Below are 11,025 nucleotides of genomic sequence, written 5' to 3'. Positions count from 1 at the left end.
CTATGAGCGTCGCACTCATCTCTGATGAGCGCGCGCCGGGCTTACGACGGTGATATCTTGGCAACAAGAGCGGGTTCAGGAGCGGGACTTCGTGCACCAGGTAAGTATAAGGGTCTCCACTGGGGGGTCGGCCGGGCTCTGCCCCGGCACAGGGGCGACAGGTTCCCTTTAAGTCTCCATGTGTATTTCGTAGTGTGTATATACCCTAATATTACACAGATTATATCACTTGTCCAAATTTTAAGGGTTCTGGTTAGATGTGTATGGGAAAATGTGAAAGAAATTTCTGGTTAGATGTGTATGGGAAAATGTGAAAGAAATTTACAGCGATAATTGCAGGAAATCTGATTATTGACCCAAAAATTATTACTTCTTTACCTGTTTCGGCAGGATTGGGGCGGCAGGGTCTAAAATGTTCCAAATAATATTAATGTAACTGTATTTGGAATTTTATGTATTTTAGTATATACGAATAATCTCGCTGTGACGAGTAATGTCCACACTAACCTTACTGATCCCGCACAGTGACCGCCAGACACAAAGCAAGAACCCAGATCCAAAAATGATGATTTTCGGTCACATCACTGAAAGCCTGGAACAAAAAGTCATCAAAGATCCTCATCTACCCCGAAATAACTGAAATAACCTCCCCCGACTCCTTCCCTATGGTGACTCCACACATCACTCCGCCTGCAGAGCTGTACAGGAGCCGTGTGCTTCCCCTGTGCTTCCAGGACCTGCCATTATGTCACAGTCATGTGATCAGTCACATGGAGGAGGAGGAGGAGTCACATGATCAGGGGCTGCTGCTCAGTGTATGCAGGACTCTGCTGTGCTGGATGAGCTGAAGTGATGTGTATGCAGCAGAGCTGTGTATGTGTGTGTTATATATGCCTGCAGCAGAGCCCTGTGTGTAATGTACATGTAGCTGAGCTGTATGTGTGTACAGTAGAGCTGTATGTGTGTAATGTACATGTAGCTGAGCTGTATGTGTACACAGTATATCTGTATGTGTGTAATGTACATGTAGCTGAGCTGTATATATGTAATGTACATGTAGCTGAGCTGTATATGGATAATGTACGTATAGCTGAGCTGTATGTGTACACAGTAGAGCTGTATATGTGTAATGTACATGACGCTGAGCTGTATGTGTGTAATGTACATGTAGCTGATCTGTATGTGTGTAATGTACATGTAGGGGGATCTGTATATGTGTAATGTACATGTAGCTGAGCTGTATGTGTGTAATGTACATGTAGCTGAGCTGTATGTGTGTAATGTACATGTAGCTGAGCTGTATGTGTGTAATGTATAGGCAACTGAGCTGTATGTGTACATAGTAGAGCTGTATATGTGTAATGTACATGTAGCTGAGCTGTATGTGTACATAGTAGAGCCGTATATGTGTGTAATGTACAAGTAGCTGAGCTATATGTGTACACAGTAGAGCTGTATGTGTGTAATGTACATGTAGCTTAGCTGTATGTGTACACAGTAGAGCTGTATGTGTGTAATGTACATGTAGCTGAACTGTATGTATAGTAAGCATGTAGTTGTCAGGTTTCACAGCTCCATTTAATTACCCGGTAATTCCGCTGTATAGAGATCTAGTGACATCACATATGGAATACTGTGGCCAGTTCTGGAGACCTCACCTAAAAAAGGATATTGATAAAATAGAACAGGTTCAAAGATGGCTATAAAAATCGTGGAGGCGTAAAACATATCAGGAAAGACTGAAGGATCTGAATCTGTGTACTCTGCAGAAAAGGAGGGACATGACGCAAACAAGAGATGAGAGGGTACTAAAATGCTCGGGTGCTCGATACTCGAGATTAATATTTCCCTATGCCTTAGGTGCTCGTTTCGAGTAACAAACCCCATTGAAGTCAATGGGAAACTTAAGCATTTTTGCAGGGGACCAAAGCTCTGCACAGGGAAGGTTGCGTGAAAACCTGGAAACCTCAGAAAATTATGTAAACAACACGGAAATGGACAAGAAACAGCAGGGGCAGCATGCATGGATGCCTCTGGGGCTAGCTAATTGCAACATTACGCCAAATTAAGGGCAACAGCCGGGTGGTGGCCCTCAATACAATTTGCAGACCCAGACCAAGATGTGCTGGCACATGTTAGAAAAGCACCCAACTAGGTGCAATGAAGCATGGCAGTCATTAACGACACTAGAGAATCATTATACTCAACTTTCTGAGTTCAGGAAATTAATGAAATGGATAGCTGTTACTATGTGTACCTTAAATACAGAAGGGAACTGCAAGAATGTGAAGATGTTCTAAAGCATCACTATGACCATGCTGCATTTTCACTCTCTGTTCCTTTGATTTGATTTGAAATATGAAATCAAAGATTAAAAAAACCGCCGATAAAGTGGCCTGTACCGAGCTGCTGGCTTCTGCCTTTGAAACAGCTACAAAATGAAAGGAAGACAGAGGTCACCCCCAGCAAGTTTTCATCCAAAAATGAAATGGTTTGAAATGGACAACACAAGGATCCTAAAAGCAGGATTCTGATTAAAAGTTGAAATGCCAAGTTTTTGCCACACACAGCATGGCGGTGAGAACTCAGTGAACAAAGTCGATGAGGCAGGTGTTCAATCTCCTAAAAATTAAGCCTGACACAGCATGGCGTTGAAAAAAACGGTGAACAAGGTAGATAAGGGAGCAGTTGAATGTGCCAAAAATTAAGCCTGACACTGTTGGCCTAGTAAACGTTGTTGGCAAAAATGTTTTGCACGCGAGGGTCATGGGAAAGGCAGGCTAACATGAAGTCAGCCATGTGCGCCAGACTCCCAACAAGCAAGAATTCCCTCTCAAGAGTCTGCTGAGTTTCAGAGCTGCCACCAGATTCCGCCCGTTGTCACATACAACCATGCCTGGTTTGAGGTTCCGCGGTGTGAGCCAAAGATCGGTCTGCGCCGTGATGCCCTGTAGGAGCTCTTGGGTGGTATGCCTCTTATCACCTGAGCTCAGCAGTTGAACCACCGCCTGCTGTGCCTAGAGCTACCGACTGAAGGTGGCGTGCTCACGGATGGTAATAGAGAGAAGGAGGAAGAATAGAAGGAGGAGGGGTTGGAGGAAGAGGTATAGAAATCTTGAGAGACCGTGACCGAGGTAGGCCCCGCAATCCTTGATGTGGGCAGCACAATAGATCCACAGCACAGAGAATGTCAGCAACAGCACAAATTGACTAGTGACAGCATATTTGGGGGTAGACGTATAGAGTATGTGTGTAACTGGTGCTTTTTTTTTTTTAAGGCACCATGTGCACAGGACACAGTGAGGATAGGTATAGCTGAACTACAGATCCCAGCCAGCCAAGAGAATGTCAGCAACAGGACAAATTGACTACTGACAGCTGCACTACAAGTCCAAGCAAGCAGCCAAGAGTAGCAAAAAAATATGTTTTACAAATTTTAAGCCCTTAGGATTGTTAGGTTCTTCGTGTTGGATTCCTACCCAACCGCACACTAATTCCCTCCATGACGATCTCCCTGACAGACAGCAGCTCTCTTTCTAATCTCTTCCAGTTTGTGTCTGACGTGAGCACCGTGGTACCTGATTCTTATATGCCCAGGTCATCTGATCTGGCCAGCCAATCGCTACTATCGACATGTAGGGTTCCCAAGTGATGCTACAAGCTCCTAAAGACTCTCCTGCATGATGATTGGCTAAAAGCCACCAAACATGCAGGAAGAGAAAGATGCCATTGTCTTGAGTATCGTGAAATGCTCGTCCGAGTAAAGAGCACCATCAAGTACCCTAATACTCGAATGAGTACCAAGCTCAGACGAGCATGTTCGCTCATCAGTAATGGAAACCTTTATATATGTTACAGGACTAAATAAGGTTTAGGAGGGAAGTGTTTTAAGAAAAAGACTGAACTCATGAACCAGAGGACACAGTGAGAGGTTACTGGGGGAAAGATCAGAAACAAGGAGAGAAAATATTATTTTACTGAAAGAGTAGTAGATGCTTGGAACAAACTTCCAGCGGATGTGGTTGGTAAATCTACAATAACAGAATGTAACTTGCCTGGTATATACATATATCTATCCTAAGATAATAAGAAGGCGGACTAGATGAAGCCTGGGGCTTTTTTTGCCGACAATCTTTTATGTTTCATTCCGATTCACTGCCTCATCTATTTGACTTCAGCTCCTTTTACTATACTTAGAGACTCTTTTTTCTGCACTGAACCTGAAAGCGGTGCAATACCAGGGCAATGCCTAGAGAGGACAAAGTAATCTCTTCTTCCATCTCCCTATTCTAAAAATCCATTTAATATATAGTCCCCAGATAGGAGACGTATCAGATATTAAACTGATAAGAACAGATACTACAAACTTGATCATATATCAAGTCGACCTTAGTATGTGAGAGCCAGGGACTATGTGTCAGATACTGTCATCTGTAATACGGGGGTCCTCAGTATGTGAGAGCCAGGGACTGTGTGTCAGATACTGTCATCTGTAATACGGGGGCACCTCAGGGTACAGTTCTTGCTCCCTTCCTCTTCACACTGTACACTGCAGACTTCAGGTACAACTCATCTACCTGCTACTTACAAAAATACTCTGATGACTCTGCAATAATAGGCCTCATCACAGAGAGGTGAACAGGGATTTTGTTGAGTGGTGCCAGCAGAACCACCTGAGGATTTCCGCAAGCGCAAAAGTCCAGTGGACATCCAAGTGACGGACATTGAGACAGTGAACACATATAAATATCTGGGTGTGGTCCTCAATAATAATCTGGACTGGGCTGATCACATGGACACAGTGTACAGAAAGGGCCACAACAGGCTCTACCTGCTAAGGAGGCTGAGGGACTTTTGAGACCAGGGGGCACTTCTTAGGACCTTTCTCTGTAGTGGCATCAACCATCTTCTTCGGAGTGGCCTGCTGGGGGAGTAGCATACCAACCAGCGATAGGAACAAACTGGACAAGCTGATCAGAAGGGCCAGCTCTATCCTTGGAAGCCCCCTGGAAACGGTGCAGGTGGTGGGGGAGCAAAGGATTTTTTCAGTGGTCAGCTCCATACTGAGACTTCCATCCTATGCACGAGACCGTGATAGCACTGGGCAGTACTATCAGTGACCGTTTAAGTCACCCAAAGTGAGATATCAGAAGTCTTTCCTTCCTGCAGCGGTTAGGCTGTACAACCAACACCGACCTATGCAGAGATCACTCCACAAAAAGAACTAAAATAGTGTAATGTTTTTATTGTATATTTTTTTACCTTTTCTTGTCTTTGTCTACTTTAGTCGTAATGCCTTTACTTTACCTTTTTAGCTTTTTGTATGTGTAATATCTATGCTGCTGTAACACACTGAATTTCCCCATGGTGGGACTATCAAAGGATTAACTTATCTTATACAAAAGGCTAAAAAGTGATATATATACTTAGAGATGTATCACAAACCCCCTATCAGTATTTTATTACTCTTTCTCCCTCCCATTATTTCCACCCAAAGAGACTGCAAGTTATCGTCTCACACACACACACATATATATATATATATATATATATATATATATATATATATATACACGCTGCTCCAAAAAATAAAGGGAACACTTAAACAACACAATATAACTCCAAGTCAATCGCACCTTTATGAAATCACCGTGTCCAGTTATGAAGCGACACTGATGGTGAATCAACTTCTGCTTTTGTGCAAATGGAACAACAATTAACAGGTAGAAATGATCGGCAAATAGCAGGACGACCCCTATAAAAGAGAGATTTTGCAGGTGGGGACCACAGACCATTTCTCTGTTCTCATCCCTTATGGCTGTTGTTTTGGTGACTTTGGTGGTGTTTTTTACACTCATGGTAGCATTAAGGGGTGTCTACAACCCACACAAGTGGCTCAGGTAGTGCAGCTCATCCAGGATGGTACATCAATGTAAGCTGTGGCCAGAAGGTTTGCTGTGTTTGTCAGCCTGGCGTCCAGAGCATGGAGCAGATACCAGGAGACAGGCCAGTACACCAGGAGACGTAGAGTGGGCTGTAGGAAGGCAAAAAGCCAGCAGCAGGATCGTTACCTCAGCCTTTGTGCAAGGAGGAACAGGAGGAGCATTGCCAGAGCCCTACAAAATGACCTTCAGGAGGCCAAAAATGTACATGTGTCTACGCATACGGTTAGAAACCGACTCCATGAGGATGGTATGAGGGCCTGACGTCCACAGATGGGGGTTGTGCTCACAGCCCAACACCGTGCAGGACACTTGACATTTACCAGCAAACACCAAGATTGGCTGATTCGACATTGGCACCCAGATGAAAGCCAGTTCACACTGAGCACGTGACAGATGTGACAGAGTCTTGAGACGCCGTGGAGAGCGATCTGCTGCCTGCAACATCCCACAGCATGAGCGGTTTGGCAGTGAGTCAGTAATGGTGGGGGTGGCATTTCTTTGGAGGGCCGCACAGCCCTCCATGTGCTCACCAGAGGTAGCCTGACCGCCATTAGGTACCGAGATGAGACCCTCCGACCCCTTGTGAGACCTTATGCTGGTGCGGTTGGCCCTGGGTTCCTCCTAATGCAGGACAATGCTAGACCTCATGTGGCTGGACTGTGTCAGCAGTTCCTGCAAGATGAAGACATTGAAGCTATGGACTGGCCGCCCGTTCCCCAGACCTGAATCCCATTGAACCCATCTGGGACATCATGTCTCACTCCATCCACCACAGACTGTCCAGGAGTTGGCGGATACTTTAGTCCAGGTCTGGGAGGAGATCCCTCAGGAGACCATCCGCCACCTCATCAGGAGCATGCCTGGGCCTTGTAGGGAGGTTATACAGGTCCATGGAGGCTGCACACAATACTCAGCCTCATTTTGTTTTTCCACTTAAATTTTGTGTGTGACTCCAAATCCAGACCGCCGTTGGGTAATACATGGGATTTCCATTGATGATGTATGTGTGATTTTGTTTTCAGCACCTTCAGCTTTGTACAAAGTATTCAATGAGCATATTTCATTCATTTTGATTTAGGAGGTGTTATCTGTGTGTTTCCTTTATTCTTTTGAGCAGTGTATGATTATCCCAGGCAGATTTACATTCACTTACCGTAGATTTACCAACCGCATCTGCTTGAAGTTTGTTCCAAGCATCTACTACTATTTCAGTAAAGTCATATTTTCTCACACTGCTTCTGATCTTTTCCCCCAAATAACCTCTCACTGTGTCCTCTTGTTCTTGAGTTGTTTTTTTCTTAAAACTCTTCCCTCCTAAACCTTATTTAGTCCTTTAACATTTTTAAAGGTTTCCATCATGCCCCCCCCCCCTCCCCCCTCCCTTTCCTTTAGACTATACAGATTCAGACCCTTTGTTACTTGATTTGCAATTCTTTGTTACGTGACACTTTAAAATCCTTTGTTCAAATCCTTGATGCTTTGTAAAACCGCCTTGGAGGCTGTCACCTACACACTTTGCCAGTACGTGATGGGGATGCCACTGCAGGGGGTTAATCTAATTTCCACTCACTTTCCACTCAGGGGGCAAATTTAGCAGCTCAAGAGAAATCATGGATCACAGCTCAGTCCAACTGACCCCCTGCACTGTGACAAGGTTTCTCTGTTACAGCCATGTTTTATGAAGTCAAAACTCCAGGCTGTCCATCTGGTCATTAGGGAAATTAGTGGTACCTGACCGACTGATCAGGTGATAGTGGGGAAGGATCAGAGAACCCTCATTGTATATGTCCCTTGATTGAACCATTGTACTTTGGTTGGGGAGTGTTGTGGTTGAATGGATCTTTACCTCCTTTGAAGTGGATAAAACTCCAGGCTCCATGTCTTAAGTCACACTTTGAGATAACATGCTCCCCCCACCCTCAATAACCCAGGCCTAGTGTTTCCTGACCGGAGTCTGTCAATAAACCAGGCCTAGTGTTTCCTGACCAGAGACCCTAAATAAACCAGGCCTAGTGTTTCCTAAACAGAGACCCTAAATAAACCAGGCCTAGTGTTTCCTGACCGGAGTCTGTCAATAAACCAGGCCTAGTGTTTCCTGACCAGAGACCCTAAATAAACCAGGCCTAGTGTTTCCTGACCAGAGATCCTAAATAAACCAGGCCTAGTGTTCCTGACCAGAGACCCTAAATAAACCAGCCCTAGTGTTTTCTGACCAGAGATCCTAAGTAAACCAGGCCTAGTGTTTCCTGACCGGAGTCTGTCAAAATAACAGGCCTAGTGTTTCCTGACCGGAGTCTGTCAATAAACCAGGCCTAGTGTTTCCTGACCAGAGACCCTCAATAAACCAGGCCTAGTGTTTCCTGACCAGAGACCCTAAATAAACCAGCCCTAGTGTTTCCTGACCAGAGATCCTAAATAAACCAGGCCTAGTCTTTCCTGACCGGAGTCCGTCAATAAACCAGGCCTAGTGTTTCCTGACCAGAGTCCGTCAATGAACCAGGCCTAGTGTTTTCTGACCAAAGACCCTCAATAAACCAGGCCTAGTGTTTCCTGACCAGAGTCAGTCAATGAACCAGGCCTAGTGTTTTCTGACCAGAGTCCGTCAATAAACCAGGCCTAGTGTTTCCAGACCAGAGACCCTCGATAACCCTGGCGTAGTGTTGTCTGACCAGAATCCCTCAATAAACCAGGGCTTCCTGACCAGAGTTTATGATGTTTGCATGAGCCAATGTGTAGTGAGTGGAATACACATAAGTCTGTAGTTGGAATGTACATAATTTCATAAGAAAGGTCCATTGAGAATGTATTCTCAGAATTTAAGGCACCTGGCAGCATCTTGACACTGGTGAATTCAGGTGCTTCCAAAACAGATTCAAAGTTTTGTAATTAAAAAATCTCAAGTGTTCCAGTACTTAACAGCTGCTGTATGTCCTGCAGGAAGTGGTGTATTTTTTCCAGTCTGACACAGCTCTCTGCTGCCACATCTGTCCATGTCAGAAACTGTCCAGAGCAGTAGTAAATCCCCATAGAAAACCTCTCAGGCAGCTGCTCACTGTGAAGAATTGGCTGCAGTTGCAAGTAGTATTGGATAGAGATATAGCATTAGGGACACTGAACATCTTATCAGACCGTAGGCAGAAAATACCCCAAAAGCCCTTGTTAGGGCTACTACACAGCACAGCATATAAATTCGCATCTACAGTGCATAGATTAGTAGCATATCAACTATTAGACAGGCAGGAAGGCCTGCAGCTTAGACTTCTCCTGCATAGACTTGTGTCTGTCTATTTTGTCCTACAGGTGAACTGGCACAGGACAGTTTATTGCACTCTGTGCCTGTTAAAAAAAAACAAATGACCTCTAACGTTTCACTGGCATACATAAAACTTCAGATATATCTAGTGTGCACCAGGCCTGGCCTAGTCACGGTGTGATAGCAACAGTCACAGTGTTTAATTTAGCTCTGCGCCTGGTTTTATTAAAAAAAAAAAAAACAACCTTATGTATCACCAGCTGGCATACGTTAAACGTCAGATATATACAGTGTACACCGGGCTTGGCCTAGTTATAGTGTAATAGCAACAGCCACAGTAGTGGTGGTGTTTTTTTTAGGGCTTTTTATATGCTTATTTCTATACACAGCTGGAAAAGGTAATGGGTTAATGTTTATATGTGTACCATGTGTTATGTGCTGACCACTAGGAGGTGCTCTTTTATTCTATCCTATCTTCTTTCTTCTGCACAAACTCATCCCCACCACTCACAGGCCGGTACACAAAGGTCACCTGTAGGAGGAGTTTCACTGGTGGAGGAAGTGCAGTCAGTCTTATCTAGATTCTCAGTGAGAGAGGACACACAAAACACAGTTCCTGCGGAAGCTAAGCCATGGCCTGGCTTATCCCAGGACCCTTGTCAGAGACAGTTCAGTGGAGTTGAGTCTAGCCACCAAAGTGAGAAGATGCAGCTTAAGCCAACGTTCTCTTCTAAAAGAACCACTACTTACACTATGCAGTGCTAAGCACTAACAAGGGAGAGTAGTCACCAAGCCCACGCCAGGAACACAATATAGGAACTGACCTCAGTAGTACAAAGCCACCAGTATATAAAAGGTCTACATATCCTACTGCACAATGCAGGTAACTGGGAAGGCTCGGACACCTAGCTACACCCAGATAACACAGCTGGGGCTCGTACTACCCTACTGGGATGGGTTCAGCACTAAATCCTGTCTCAAGATTTCTACTGTTTGTGAAATGTGTACTGTGAAGCTGCAAAACTTTCCAGTAGTTATATTTTTATACTAACAGAGTCCCTCTGCTCATCTCTGTTCGCACCTGCACCTGTACACACACTACCACGCACCTTGGGTTACCTTCCCCCTTCTGTGAGTGGCGGTACCAACAGTCCGGGTGGGTGAGTTGCCACTGAGGGTTGCCGTGACAAGAGCCCAAGGGACCCGCAACACTCCGGCAGGTTACCAACCATTTGGGGAACACAAGCCAGCCACCTACAACAAATCAGGTATCATCACAACTGTGTGCTGGTACTGGCGTCATGACAAACACCATCACTGGTTGAGCTCACAACAAACATCAACAAGGCTAACCACCATCAGTAGCCGAGCACCACACAATGGCCTAAAAATTTTGTTTGTGGGGCTCACCTCAAGGGCCTAAAAATTAATGTTTGTAGGGCTTCCCTCGACATAATCCAAATCAATTTTTTGTTGGTCTCAACTCTAACTTGTGAAAATCAAGTTTTGGAGGGCTCACCCCAGGGGTCTCAGACTTAATTTTTGGAGGGCTCACCTGAAGGACCTCTAAATCAATTTTCAGAGCGCTCATCTTGTTTATTGTCACTGCTCCTCCGAGTTGGTATTGATAATTTTGGTGCCTTCTGACCTTCCTTGGTTTTTTTAATCTTTAATTTCAAATTAAATGTAATTCAATTAAAATTTTCATACATTTTTTTTTATTAAAAGCGTCTCAAAAATGGGCATATGGCTCTTCCAATCTCGCACCATGGAGGAGTTTTAAGAGGGAAAATCCTATGCTGGATCTGAGCCTCAATATCTGTGTTA

General features: G+C 44.6%; 1 protein-coding gene and 1 pseudogene across 1 annotated transcript in view; both read right to left on the bottom strand.

Moving 5' to 3' along the window:
* Positions 1-11,025, bottom strand: part of LOC138786703 (zinc finger protein 665-like) — a 130,879-nt gene that overhangs the window by 87,989 nt on the left and 31,865 nt on the right. The gene's annotated exons all lie outside the window — the stretch shown is intronic.
* Positions 4,205-4,407, bottom strand: LOC138787664 (U2 spliceosomal RNA; annotated as a pseudogene).

This window comes from Dendropsophus ebraccatus, chromosome 3 (genome assembly GCF_027789765.1).
Source record: "Dendropsophus ebraccatus isolate aDenEbr1 chromosome 3, aDenEbr1.pat, whole genome shotgun sequence".
In the NCBI taxonomy this organism is placed as follows: Eukaryota; Metazoa; Chordata; class Amphibia; order Anura; family Hylidae; genus Dendropsophus; species Dendropsophus ebraccatus.
Note: the sequence above shows the minus strand (reverse complement) of the source record. Positions and strands in the feature narration are given on the sequence as shown.